General features: G+C 40.0%; 1 protein-coding gene across 2 annotated transcripts in view; it reads left to right on the forward strand.

Annotated features, from left to right (window-relative positions):
* Window positions 1-3,183: 3,183 nt before the first annotated feature.
* Window positions 3,184-13,538, forward strand: part of LOC111848795 (TRPM8 channel-associated factor homolog) — a 31,445-nt gene continuing 21,090 nt past the window's right edge. The window contains exon 1 of one of the 2 annotated variants that reach the window (XM_072713108.1): window positions 3,184-3,309. The gene's annotated coding sequence lies outside the window, so the exon portion shown is untranslated. Of the gene's footprint in view, window positions 3,310-3,434; window positions 3,492-13,538 lie in introns of those variants that run through there. The other variant, XM_072713110.1, reaches the window with a different exon arrangement.

Here is a 13,538-nt window from a genome sequence, read left to right on the forward strand (position 1 = left end):
GTTCGCGAGCTGTAGTTCAAACTTCGCAACTTAACAGTGTTAGCGAATGTTCGTTCGAACTATGGTTTTGGGAAACACCTGTGTCGCACTTACATAGTTCGAACCACGCAAGTTGCTAACATAGTTAGCAATTATAATTTTGGGAAATACACCCCTGTTCTGTCTGGAGTCATTGATGTATGTCAGTGATGTTGAATGTTGTGTTATTTGTTACCCGCCCCGTGTTGCCCTGACACTTTTGTTATTAGTCTTTGTTTATCCCTTTTAGTTTGACCCCTTGTGGTCCATTTTTATTTTGTAGTGTTCTTAGCGTGTTCATTTTTGTTTAATAAACCCCGTATTCCTGTGAGCCACCAGCAGGTTGTCCACATTCTGCTCCATGCCTCGCCTCCGTGCCAGAAACACCCGGGTCCATGACAATTATATTACCTGTTGCTTTGATCTGATGATTTTTAAATAATTTCCCCAAATAGGGAGCCAAAAATCATAGAACACAAAACTAGATAAAATGTTTTTTAATTTTTCAACTTTACTGCATGTACCCCAAAATAAACATTCAATTTGCATGATAAAGTATATATTTTGCTCGGTTTTTGGTTTAGTTTTGTCTTTTTTTTCCCATCTTTGAATGCAGGGTCAACCCTGCCCATGCCACACCAGATTAGTAATATGTGAGTCAAACTTCATCTAAAAGAACTCTGAGGAAAAAATACCCTGCAAATCTGCTGCACTACTGAAAGCGAATTTTGTGCTTATTGCGTTGAGCTAGCCGAATATTTTTTCAAGCTAGTGTAACCGGTGGATTTCTGCCTATACTCTGCGTTGTGTTGTGGGTTTAGATAGGTGTGTGGGGTGCAGAAGAAAGGGGATGAAGCAGACGTTGCTGTCGTTCTGGGGGTTTATTGAACTCTGTTTGAAACAATTAGAGGGGGGATAAACCACATGTGCTCAGGCCCTCTCGCTCTCTCTCTTCCCGCGTGTGCGGTACAACAAAGGCAAAGGCAATGCACACATTATTCGCGCTGAGTATAATACAAAAAAAAATAATATTAATAAAGTTAATTTATACAAATAAAGACATACCTGTTTGAAACAATTAGAGGGGGGATAAACCACATGTGCTCAGGCCCTCTCGCTCTCTCTACACAAAGTAAAATAACGCATATTCATATTATATATGGACATGTCTTTAACCCCTATTCATATTATAGAATGAATTAACTGTTTATAACAAATAACTGATTTATTAACCCAAGGGACCCTGCCACTAGATCCTCACCTCTTCCCGCGTGTGCGGTACAACAAAGGGAAGAGGAAACGAAATCGGGACCCTTATAAAGGAGAAAAGACAGTGGGAGGGGTAATGCAGGACAAGAGCATCATGGGAAAAATTAAGGGATATTGTACCCATCAGGTTAAACAGAAAAAAGAAAACAGAATCTTGTATAATTATAAACAAAATTAAAATAACAACCTGTTACACTAGCGTGATCACACCTTAGATCAAGTGAGGATGAGAAATGAGAAACAGGCCTGCAACCTAAACAGTAGCATAAAACCCTAAAACACCGATTGTTTACATTCACCGTCAACCTTTGGTGTGGCAGCACTCTTGTATGCTGATGTGGGGAGGTCATCTTTACTGGTTAAACTCAAGGACATATTTTGACTTTATTTCCTGTTCAATAAATGTTTTATATGACAAGGAATAAATAGAAACAGATGTTGCTGTTGAGTCAAATGAATCATTAATCTTGAGTTTCATTTTGTTTCATACTGAGAGCTATTTAAAATGAGACAATGACGTAAATTATGTGGAATTTAAGTTAAACACATGTTTTTGGGCTTTGGGTGTAAACCGACATAAACACAGGAAGAGCATGCAAACTGCCAATGCACAAATCCACAGATAAGAATCAGGTCAACAACCTTGGAGAGATGAATCCATACTGTTGATAACCAGGCCACCCTTTCTACGGCACATATTTTGAAATGCGTGTGATAAATCTAATTTTCAACATAGTTCACCATTGTGTTTTTACTCAATGAGTTCAATCTACTACAAAATTCTTACAAGCATCATCTTTAAGTCTGAATTTTTATATTAATGACAAACAGCTGTGCAAAAATTGGAGATGTTTTTTTTTTTTAGTTAAACCGATATCATTTCATTGTATATGTTCCTATATAAAATAATTAATGAAGACCAGCTGCTCTGATGTGACATTTTCAAGCTCTGGGTACCGACACATTGCCCCCGTTTATTATTATTATTATTATTAGTAGTAGTAGTAGTAGTGTGACCATATTTACAGCAGACTTCAGTTCTGTTTCATTTTTCTGTTCAAACGGGGAGTTTAGCGCCCTCGGGATAAAAGTCAGGGTGAGCACATGAACAAACACGATCCGACAGGAAAACTACGAGAATCCAAACATAGTTTCCAATCTCTCTTGCTCCTTTGCTTCCAAAAAAGGACTGCTTTAAATATATAACAAAAAAGAGAAATGTAACTTAATATTGACAGGTAGTCTACGGAACCCCGTGTAACTCACATTGCCAAAAAATAAAATGCAAGAAAATAAGAGGGTCTGTTACTAGCACTGCTTTTGTATAAACGCGGAACAAGTTCGTCTTATCAAAACCAAATGTGTGTAGGTAGCCCTACTATTAACAAGACAAAGGCTGAGGAGAGTTGCTAGGTGGGTGAAACGAGAAAAATACATGCAAAGTAATACAAACAAATTAACAGGTAAAGAAGTGAATGTCATGTTTACAAAACTGACATAGGCCTACATGAACTAAATACCCAAGAAAACAGTAATGAAAACTCTCGTTGGATTATAAATGAATAAATGAAACATTGACAAACATATAGCTTAATTTACACTAATTATTATTTTTTAAAACTTAATTTCCTGCTTTTTTTTTGTTTATTCTTATATTGCTAACTGAAATACGGCTTCGTTCGTACAGACACAACATAAAATTTAATACCTGAAAAAAACAAGAGTATAAAACCCGAAGCGCACCGGAGATAAAGTAATTTATAAGGTCGGGTTTAGATGCAATGAACTTCCCACAGACATTCCAAAAATCCCGAAACACGTACCCTATACTGTTCTCCAGAATAGTAAACAAGAAGGGAGGAGCGCAAATAGAAGTTCTTGCTCGTATATAAATACACAAACCAAACCAATTAAACAGTCCCCTGCAGCTGTAATGAAGACTGTACATACGGCTGTATAAATTACCGTCTAAAGACGTTATTGGACAGCACGGGTGTCTCCATGCAGTTGTAGCAGACTATGGTAGGTATGGTAATTTCCAAATAGTTCTTAAATTATATACAGCCTTCTATTTATTGAATTAACCGTGTGTGATACATTTCCGGGTCTCGCCATCAGTACTGTAATTTCCTTAATATATAATCCATAAGGGCAAGTGCTCACCATTTCTCAACAGGACATGAGTGCGGTTGATCAGATTTTGGGTATGTCACGTTATTAAACTAAACTTAAGTTTTCGTAACTGCTAGATATTGCATGTAAGTCGTTCCTGAAATATTGGTATAGCCTTATTTCTCTGCATGGGTAATTAAATTTTTCATATCTTCAAATTTCTTGCTGACTGAAATGTGGCATATAACCTGACTGTACATTTATGCATTATATTATTATCTTGATTTTCACCCCTTAGAGTTATTTGTTTAGTTAAAGAAAATCACATCTGTGTTAAATTATGGACACATATTGGAGAAATTAGGATACCTAGGAGTCTAAGTAATGCATACTTGTGTTCTAACTGAAAAAAATAGCCGAAGTTGAAATATCTTTTTGCTGAGTTTGTTACGTTGGTAAAGTTAGTTTGCGGTTCGTTTTTCACGTTGCAAACGGCCATAAAAACCTTATATATGCACGAAAAAATACGAATTATGGCTCCTTGTGATAGTCCTGTTGTGTGAATTCAGAAAATATAAATACATTGCGTAAAAACAGCCTTTAATGTATTTTGACCAGTTATTTTCATTAGCTTCTCACGTCAAAACCAGACGTGCTCATGACTCAAAAAGCGTCTCATATTAAACATCCTGATTTGTGAAAAATTTCACAACTGATAATTTGTCCGTATATCGCGTGTAAACCCATAAAAACCCATCAAAACTAGTATGGATTCTAACGTTAAAATATCGATTGTTGCAAGGGAGAGAAAGGGAAAGACTTTCAGAGGTCCAGGCTAGGGGTGTGCTGGTCATAGCTGAAATATCAATTCTTTTGATTTGGGCTGCGTCTCTCGAAAGCTTCGTGACGCTAAGCAGTTCGTTACCTACCTTACCACTTAGACTCAATCATTAATTAGCGAGTGTTTCTTGAATCCCTTCTAACTAAAATATTTAGTAATCTTGCTCGTAAATTTACATGTGCTTCGACTCAGTCGTTACTTTCTATGTCGTTCTTTATTTGAACTTTCGCCTGCTGTCCTGTCACAGTTATAGAGATCGAACAAAATAGATCACAAAAACACATTAACGCTCTTTTTGGTCAACGTAATAATGATATGATGATAAGAGCTCAATGTTGCTTTATAAAACTATAACGTGGACGAAACATTAGCGCAAAAAACGCTCGTTGTTGTAGCACCTGCATGCAAATTTGAGTACATAACACTGTTGCGTAGCATTCAGAATTGAATTAAGTATAACTTTAAAATTCAAGTTCATATTCATTCAATAAAATTGAAAATAGGTCGCAGGCTGAACGCAGGGTGCAGAATCGAATATGAATATAAGGAAGTAGAGTAGAGTGCCACATGATGTGCTCTACCACATATTGTTGATATTTTCTAAACATTAAAAAATTAATGTATATGTATGTTAAATAAGGAATGAAGCCTTAATAATGACCTAAATAAAACTAATTGTAACTCATTAGTATAGGGGAACCGTCCACTGGCCCAATGGCGGAATCCAATTGGACAGCTGAAGACTTGAAATGCGTGTGGATCCTTCCGAGCGCTTCTGTAAAGTTACTTACCCGTTGTAGGTAAAGACCAAATTATATCTGACTCCAATTTAATTAAAGATCTTTATTGTCAATTTTTAGTCATGACATTTCTGTTATTTAGATTACTTCTGGGCTGTGCCTTCTATTGCTGAACTCCCACTAATCCCGGATGATGGGGCGCATCGGATTCGCCTCGGCCGATAAGGCGATCCGTGACTCTGCTATGTAGGTTTAGAAGTTGGACAACCACTACAAGGCAATACAGTGCTAGCCTAGACACCTGTCATGACCCGGCGGCCCTTAACGCCCCAGAGGCTCAGCTGACCATTGCCGAATCCGAGCTAGTGAGGGCCACAGAGGTTAAGCCGATGTCTGCCGTAACCCAGCGTGTGCACGCCTCAGAGGCTGGGCCGGATTTGGTGCCGTCACTCAGCGTGTGCACGCCTCAGAGGCTGGGCTGGTCTATCACCGTAACCCAGCGTGTGCGCACCTCAGAGGCTGAGCCGGACTTTGTGCCATAACTCAGCGTGTGCACGCCTCAGAGGCTGGGCCGGACGTTACCGTAACCCAGCGTGTGCGTACCTCAGAGGCTGAGCCGGACTTTGTGCCATAACTCAGCGTGTGCACGCCTCAGAGGCTGGGCCGGACGTTACCGTAACCCAGCGTGTGCGTACCTCAGAGGCTGAGCCGGACTTTGTGCCGTAACTCAGCGTGTGCGCGCCTCAGAGGCTGGGCCGGACCTGCCGTAACCCAGCGTGTGCGCGCCTCAGAGGCTGAGCCGGTCTTTTACCGTAACCCAGCTTGTGCGCACCTCAGAGGCTGAGCCGGCATTCACCGTAACTCAACTTGGGCAGCCGCAACGGGTCTCAGAGAAACGGGGTCGAGTCAGAGGCTGCAAGAGAGTGTTAGAATAACCCCAGTCTCTGAGGAACATGCAGAGGTTCAGCAAAGTCAGACAGCCAAGAAGTAATCAAACACAGGTTATTCACAATTAATATACATTACACCAAATTAACCAAATATAGCGTTGCAATAATTTTAACATGTGGCCACAATTCCTAAACTATATAATCCAATTAACAGTATATAGCAATTCCATATCTCAGCTGAGTGGACACATAGTAACTGCAGAAAATATCTGATTGCAGATGAAGATTCATACAGCACTATGTGGGAGCTCTGATTACAGAGTGACTCCCCTTGCTACTCTGGAGCTCTTCCTTAAGTATTCCAAACCAGGTGACAGGCTGTATCAAAGGTTGTGATTGATTATTTTAGGGCCTGCTCTGATCTTGTGTGTATGTCTTGGAGAACTGTTGATCTTATCAATTCTCAGACCCTCAGCCAATCAAATTGCTTTAGGAGGAATGTGACAACTCCTTTGTTCTACCAGGTGATAAGATCCTCCACTTTGGTGGGTTTAGTCTTACTTTCTATATTTCTCTTATGTGAAAACATGCCGCTTTAAGGTTGAGAGTATTGTGCCCGTCGTACTGTGACTATTCAAACGAGACCAAACATGGGTGTATGTGTCCCTAATGTATACCTCCTGTGTTAGTGTGAATCAGAGCAGGTGAGCGGAGCGGAGCGGTGAGAATTTCCGCTCCTAGCTCACGAGGCTGTTGGCTCCGCCCGCTCCTCCGCTCTAATTTGCACTAAGCCGCTCCGCTTAACACCGCTCCTCGCTCCACTAAAATGTCCTCCCACTCCAGTCAAATCGCTCCATGCTCGCTCCAATTTAAAAGAGGAACAAATAATCTGCATGCCTAACAAATGTCACCTTAAACCGAAGCCTTATGTCAAAGAAATATGAGCAACGGCAACATTGCCAGTCAGAACAGAAAATATTTATTTTTAAGCAACCTATCGGCAACAACGGACAGGTTTGGAAATGTCATTCCACACAAAAATAGGCTTAAAAATAAAGGAATCAGTGGGTTTAATAGCCTAAAGAATATACAGACACGTTTTAAATTCCTCAATTTTTTTCTGTTGATGCAGCACGTCTCTAAAATAAAATTTTACGTTACGTGAAATAAAAAAAAAATCTTATTAGACCTACTTTGAATGACAAAACGAATTTATTTGATTACCAATATTTACTTTATAGGCTTTTATACTTTAATTTACTTTATAGACTTGATATGCTACAACCATATAAAACTTGCACGCGTTTTGCTCTGGCTTTTGCTTGTTCGCGTAGCACACTCATGTTTCTGAGAAAAGTGATTCCAAAGTGAATCTTTACTCACTGAAACAGTTTCACCACATTGTTGTTCTTGCTGTACATTCTTGTCATCTATACGTTTGATAAGAATAGTACACTTGTATGATTTATCAGTTTTCTTTGTGAAATACTTTGCGAATTCCATCTCGGCCAATTTGTGTAACAGTCTTGATAATTGTACAGATGAATTCTGGGTAGATTTGGGCACGCCTCAGAATTGTAGTGTGAGCGGTATCGGAGCGAAATTGGAGCGAGACAAAGCGACCGCTCCAGCCTTAATTAGAAAACCCGCTCCGCGCTCTGGCAAAATTCCGCCCGCTCCGCTCCTCGCTCACGCTCCGCTCCGCTCACATGCTCTGGTGTGAATTAGTGAATGTAGGATGCATCTGTGTCTTGACGCAGCCAGGCCTTATCACTGGAATTTGACTGTGGGGTTCGGGCCGCCCAGTGGGGGTGAGGTGTCCCTTTTGATGTGGTGATCAGGTGATTTGGGTCCAGTCTTGTCGGAGCCGGTGAACCTTTGCTTCAGGACACTGGGTGGAGCATTACAGGCTTGCCAGAGCTCAGACCGACGGGGCCTGCAAGGCCTCCAGCCTTACATTAGTAATGAATGTGGCATTACTGACTTCTTCAATAGGAGTTACTAAAGATCAAGAACAGTATTATAAAGTGAAACACACTGTAACTCATTAGTAATGAATGTGGTGTTACTGAGTAAGCTTCTACTATTTCTTTGACTTAAAAATTTACTGAGTTCTTTTTAAGGGGTTAATAAGAACAATGAATGTTAACATAGCTTATTCGCTTCACTTAAACATTTATGTAACACTTCATGACACAAAAGCACAAGTTAATTTTAAACATGCAATTTGAAGCACATCTATGTTTATATTAACATCACAACTTAATTTTTTAAATCAAATTACTTTACATTGATTACACATCCATCCCATTAAAACTATTTACATAGGGTATTGCTTTCTGTCATGTAAGAAATGTCCAAGTGGTCCATCCTTGTGTTTTTGGCCCAGCCAGCAGGTCCACTCAATAGGTCTTTGTCAGCTGACATTACATTCGCTATAGCCACAGTGTATTGTGGGTCAAATTGCCATTTTGGGCATTTTCATGAGATTGTTTCGGTTTCCCACTTGGAAAAGAGGATATGGACAGCAGGTAGAGGAACTAACGAAGAGGCTTTGGGTGGCCTGGGTCACAGCAGTGAGACGGAAGGAGATCACTTTCAACACGATATCTGTTGAGAAGGCAATAAGACGGACACTGACGGCAAAGTTGTAAGTCCTGTTGTTTTATTACTACTCTCCGCAGAGAAGTCAGAGGTACCCGGGGCTGAGCCCAAGAAAATAGTTGAAACTCAGGCGGGGAGATAGGAAGATCGGCTTCGGTACAGACAAGGGAGAGGCGCAAAACACGGTCGGGAATCCAGGCAGGGGTCGGGCGATTGGCGTCGGTTCAGAAAGAGGCAGAGGCGAAAAACAGTCGAGGGTCCAGGCTGAGGTCGGGTGATCGGCGTCGGTCCAGAAAGGGGGCAGGCAGAAACTCGGAGTCTAGGAAACGTAGCAGAGGTCAGAACACAGGGAAACACACACCGGAAAAAACGCTCGAACTCAGGGCAAACCATGAAGATCTCGCACTGATCAGAGAACCGAGTTGCCTGATATAGCGAAACCGAAACCGGGGAAAACAAGACACAGCTGGGAGAGGAGTGTCTGGAACGGAAGCAACCGGTTTGGCCAGAAAAACTGATTGACAGGACGCAAAACCTCGGGGAAGCCCTATCGATCGGAACCCCCAGAGGGGCGTGGCTGAAACGACGATGGGGGTTCCTTAGTGCTATCCATGACAGATATCTCCCTTACTGCGTGTTTGCTCTCGGCATTTTCATAAAGGCAACTAAGATGTTTTTTGTTTGAGTAATATTAATGAATATGAATTTTTTAGTCTTCTAAAATTGATATTTTCACATTGGTTAACCTACACTAGCAAGCTAGCCTCACTACATGGGATAGCAGAAATGGGTTAATCTGTTCGTGTTGCCTTTATAAAAATAAAGATGATAACATTTATTACATTAAACACACACACACACACACACACACACACAAACAAATAAAATTGCAGAAATGCCATCTAAAACTTGACCTTTCTTGCCTTCCTTGATCCAAAGTCATCAATTACATCATCATATGATGTCTGCCCAGCATTTATATAGTTAATACTGATGATGGAAAGATTGCTAAGGGGCAGGGCCGGAGTGGGACTCCTTTTCAGCCCTGGAGTTTCAAGCCTTAGACCGGTCCACTTTAGTTCACGACTGGACTATATTAAAATAACGTCATTTCCAATTCAGTGCAAATACAGTAGCCTAAGTGTTGCTTCACAGTGAAGTTAACACAATGTTTAACAGTATCAAAATCTATTTTCTGTAAGAATTAGTGCTCATGAATATCCAAACCATGAAATGAAAAAATATCAAATAAATACAAATATATATTTAGCTATATGTATAAAATAAAGATTAAAATAAAATGTATTAAACTTTCTAATGACACTATCATGTCTTTTTCAAGGAAACAGCTGCTTTATAACTTCAAATATTTTTCATAAATATGACAACATTAAAGGGTAAATCTCCAACACTATTCTTTAAAACATCACAATGTCCTTTTCTGCAATATCTGAATATATATTCTGTGCAAAATTGTTCACAGATATCCAGTCCTTAAACACAAATAAAGAATAAAACAAGTATTGCACTATTATCTGCAAGACTTTTTTTTAACCTGTGGTACAACAGCTTACCTGTGTTTTCCACATTGAGAGTCTCTTGCATGATACAACTGGGTCCTGGCTCTGCGTCTGACACTAAATGAAATTTTTAAAATATTATATATAATATTTCTCACCACAAATTTCTCCTTTTTAGCTTTCTGATGAAGTTAAGTCAGATTTATTAATGTAGTAAATCATCTGATGTCATTAATTATCTCAGGGTATTTTTCATTGAGCAGGTGTAATATTCATTAATATTAATATAAATTATTCGAATTCTTATATTCACTCAATGACAATCCTACCTGCCCATTCTAGTGTGTTGGGCTCATGACTTGTGCTTGGTAACGTTACGGGGCCTGGCTCATCACTGTTAGCAGCAAACTGGACTAGAGGCTGCTGCTGCTGAAGAGCTACAGTACAAAAAAAAGTTCGATACATAAACATGAACGGTGGTTTGCAGACATCGTTGTTTTGCACTGCTCCTAACTAGCTTAACGTTAACTTACCTGCCGTTTCATCGTCTTCATGTGTTGTTGTACTCTCGCTGCCGCTGGTTTTAACGAAAAATGTACTCAGCTTAGTACATTTGGCCGCGTCAGTTTCTAGAGCTTTCTTTTTTTTTAAATTCTGGCCTTTTCAGCGCCACCTTTTCGCTTTTTATTATCCATTTTTCATCTCTTGTGTATCTCTTAACAACTGATTTTGATCTGTTGAGCAAAGTGCCGCTGTCAGGGAAGTCGAATGATAATTACGTCATCATTAACCTGGAGGCTGTATTCTGCTCATGGGACAAAATAAAAAGAGTGGAACTGCGGTAAAATGATGAATAAAAAGAGTGAGGCTATGGTAAAATAAATAAATAAATAAACAAACAAACAAACAAATAATAAAAAATGTACGACTGCTGTGAGTGCAGGCAGCTAGGGACACCGGCCCTTGCGGCCAAAAAACGGACCGGCCCACCGGGAATTCTCCCGGTCCTCCCGATTAGCCAATCCGGGCCTGCTAAGGGGCTCCTGGGACATGGTGGACCTCAAGTAGATTATGATTAGAAAAGCTTCTCTGTACTTCAGCTATGGTCACTGGGAGAGTAAGGCAAATTCAGAGAGCAGTCCACAAATTTGGGTAAATTTCAGTCAGCTCACTTTCATGAATAAATGTCAGCAGTTCAAGCAGGGTCATGGCTTAAGAACATAAGAAATTTACAAACGAGAGGAGGCCATTCGGCCCATCAAGCTCGTTTGGGGAGAACTTAACTAATAACTCAGAGTTGTTAAAATCTTATCTAGCTCTGATTTAAAGGAACCCAAGGTTTTAGCTTCCGCTACACTAGCAGGAAGACTATTCCATACTCTAACTACACGCTGTGTAAAGAAGTGCTTCCTCAAATTTTCTCAAAATGTTCTCCCGCTAATTTCAACTTATGGCCACGAGTTCTAGTATTTAGACTAATATTGAAATAGTCATTTGGCTGAACAGCATCCAGACCCGTTAGAATCTTATAAACCTGAATAATATCCCCCCTTAGTCTCCTTTGCTCAAGGCTAAACAGATTCAGTTCCGCTAACCTCTCCTCATAAGACATTCCTCTAAGACCAGGAATCATTCTCGTAGCTATTCGTTGCACCTTTTCTAAGGCAGCAATGTCCTTCTTGAGGTATGGTGACCAAACCTGCACACAGTATTCTAGGTGGGGTCTTACCAAGGAATTATATAAGTGTAACATCACCTCCCTTGACTTAAACTCCACACACCTAGAGATATAACCCAATATTCTGTTCGCCTTTTTTATTGCTTCCCCACACTGGCGAGAGTGGGACATGGAAGCATCAACATACATACCGAGATCTTTCTCGTAATCAGCTACCTTTATTTCAGTGGAACCCATAAAATATCTGTACTTTATATTTCTGCTCCCTGTATGGATTCCCTTACATTTATCTGTGTTAAATTTCATCTGCCAAGTATCAGCCCATTCGCTAATTAAATCCAGATCCCGTTGAAGCCTCTCTGCTGCTAGATCAGTATCTGCTACACCACCCACCTTGGTGTCGTCTGCAAATTTAACCAGTTTACTGTATGTATTTGTGTCAATATCATTAATGTAAATTAGGAACAATAGTGGTCCTAAAATTGAACCCTGCGGTACCCCACTATGAACGGAGGCCCACTGTGACATTGTGCCTCTAATAACTACTCACTGCTTCCTGTCAGTTAGCCAGTTTTTGATCCAAGCTGCCACAGTTCCTAAAATCCCTGCAGCTTTAAGCTTTAGCAAGAGCCGTTTGTGGGGGACAACATCAATGGCCTTCTGGAAATCTAAGTAAATCACATCATAGGCCTTTTTGTGATCAATTTCACTTGTAGCTACCTCAAAGAACTCAAGTAGATTCGTTAAGCAGGATCTACCTCTCCTAAATCCATGTTGGCTATCCTTTATAATGTTATTTGCATCTAGGTAATCTACCATTTTCACTTGAATTATAGCTTCCATTATTTTTCCAGTAATGCTAATTAAACTGATTGGCCTATAGTTTGCTGGATTACTTCTATCCCCTTTTTTGAATATGGGTGTTAGCATGCTTCCAATCTGATGGTACCACACCCGCAGATAACGATTTCTGGAATATTAAAGTTAAAGGTTGGCTAATAATATCCCTCATCTCTTTTAAGACTATAGGTAAGATGCCATCAGGGCCCTGCGTTTTATTTATTTTGAGTTTAGCTAGGCTTAGTATCATCAATATCAGTTATACATATATTGGTCATAGACGATGCTGTATTCGTATTAATTGGTGGTAAGTTACTTGTGTTCTCTACTGTGAACACCCTTGAAAAGTTATTAAACTCATTTACTATATCAATTTCGTTATCAACTATAAGGCCCTTACTATCCTGCAAATTAGTAATTTCAGCTTTTAGAGCTCTCTTGGAGTTAAAATATTGGAAGAAACCTTTACTGTCATCCTTAGCCTCCAATGCAATTTTTCTTTCTACATCCCTCTTGGATAGCCTAATGTTATTTTTTAACTCTGCCTGTAGACTTAGATCAGGGGTGTCAAACATACGGCCCGCGGGCCGAATACGGCCCACTATGGTGTCCAATACGGCCCGCGGGATGATTTGAACAATAGTATTAAATATCAAATCTTTTTTATTATCATCATTATTATTAGTAGTAGTAGTATTAAAAAGGAATGAGTGTTAATGAACAGTTCCTGAGGACTTGTTAAATGCAGTTTTACAGAATATAGTGCATTTGTTGTAATTTGATGCACTATGATTAAAAAAAAATAATAATAAATTCGGCCCGCACATGGTCACATTTTCTTCTCATCCGGCCCTCACCCTAAAATGAGTTTGACACCCCTGACTTAGATACTCCTGCTGTCATGTTTCTGGATGGCACGGGAACGGGAACGAGGCATGGTGCACAAAGAAGGGGCGGACGACCCACTTGCAGCTCCAGCAAACAAAACAGGGTTTATTAAATCAAACAGATAACTTAAGAAAACCA

Source organism: Paramormyrops kingsleyae, chromosome 6 (genome assembly GCF_048594095.1).
Source record: "Paramormyrops kingsleyae isolate MSU_618 chromosome 6, PKINGS_0.4, whole genome shotgun sequence".
NCBI lineage: Eukaryota > Metazoa > Chordata > Actinopteri > Osteoglossiformes > Mormyridae > Paramormyrops > Paramormyrops kingsleyae.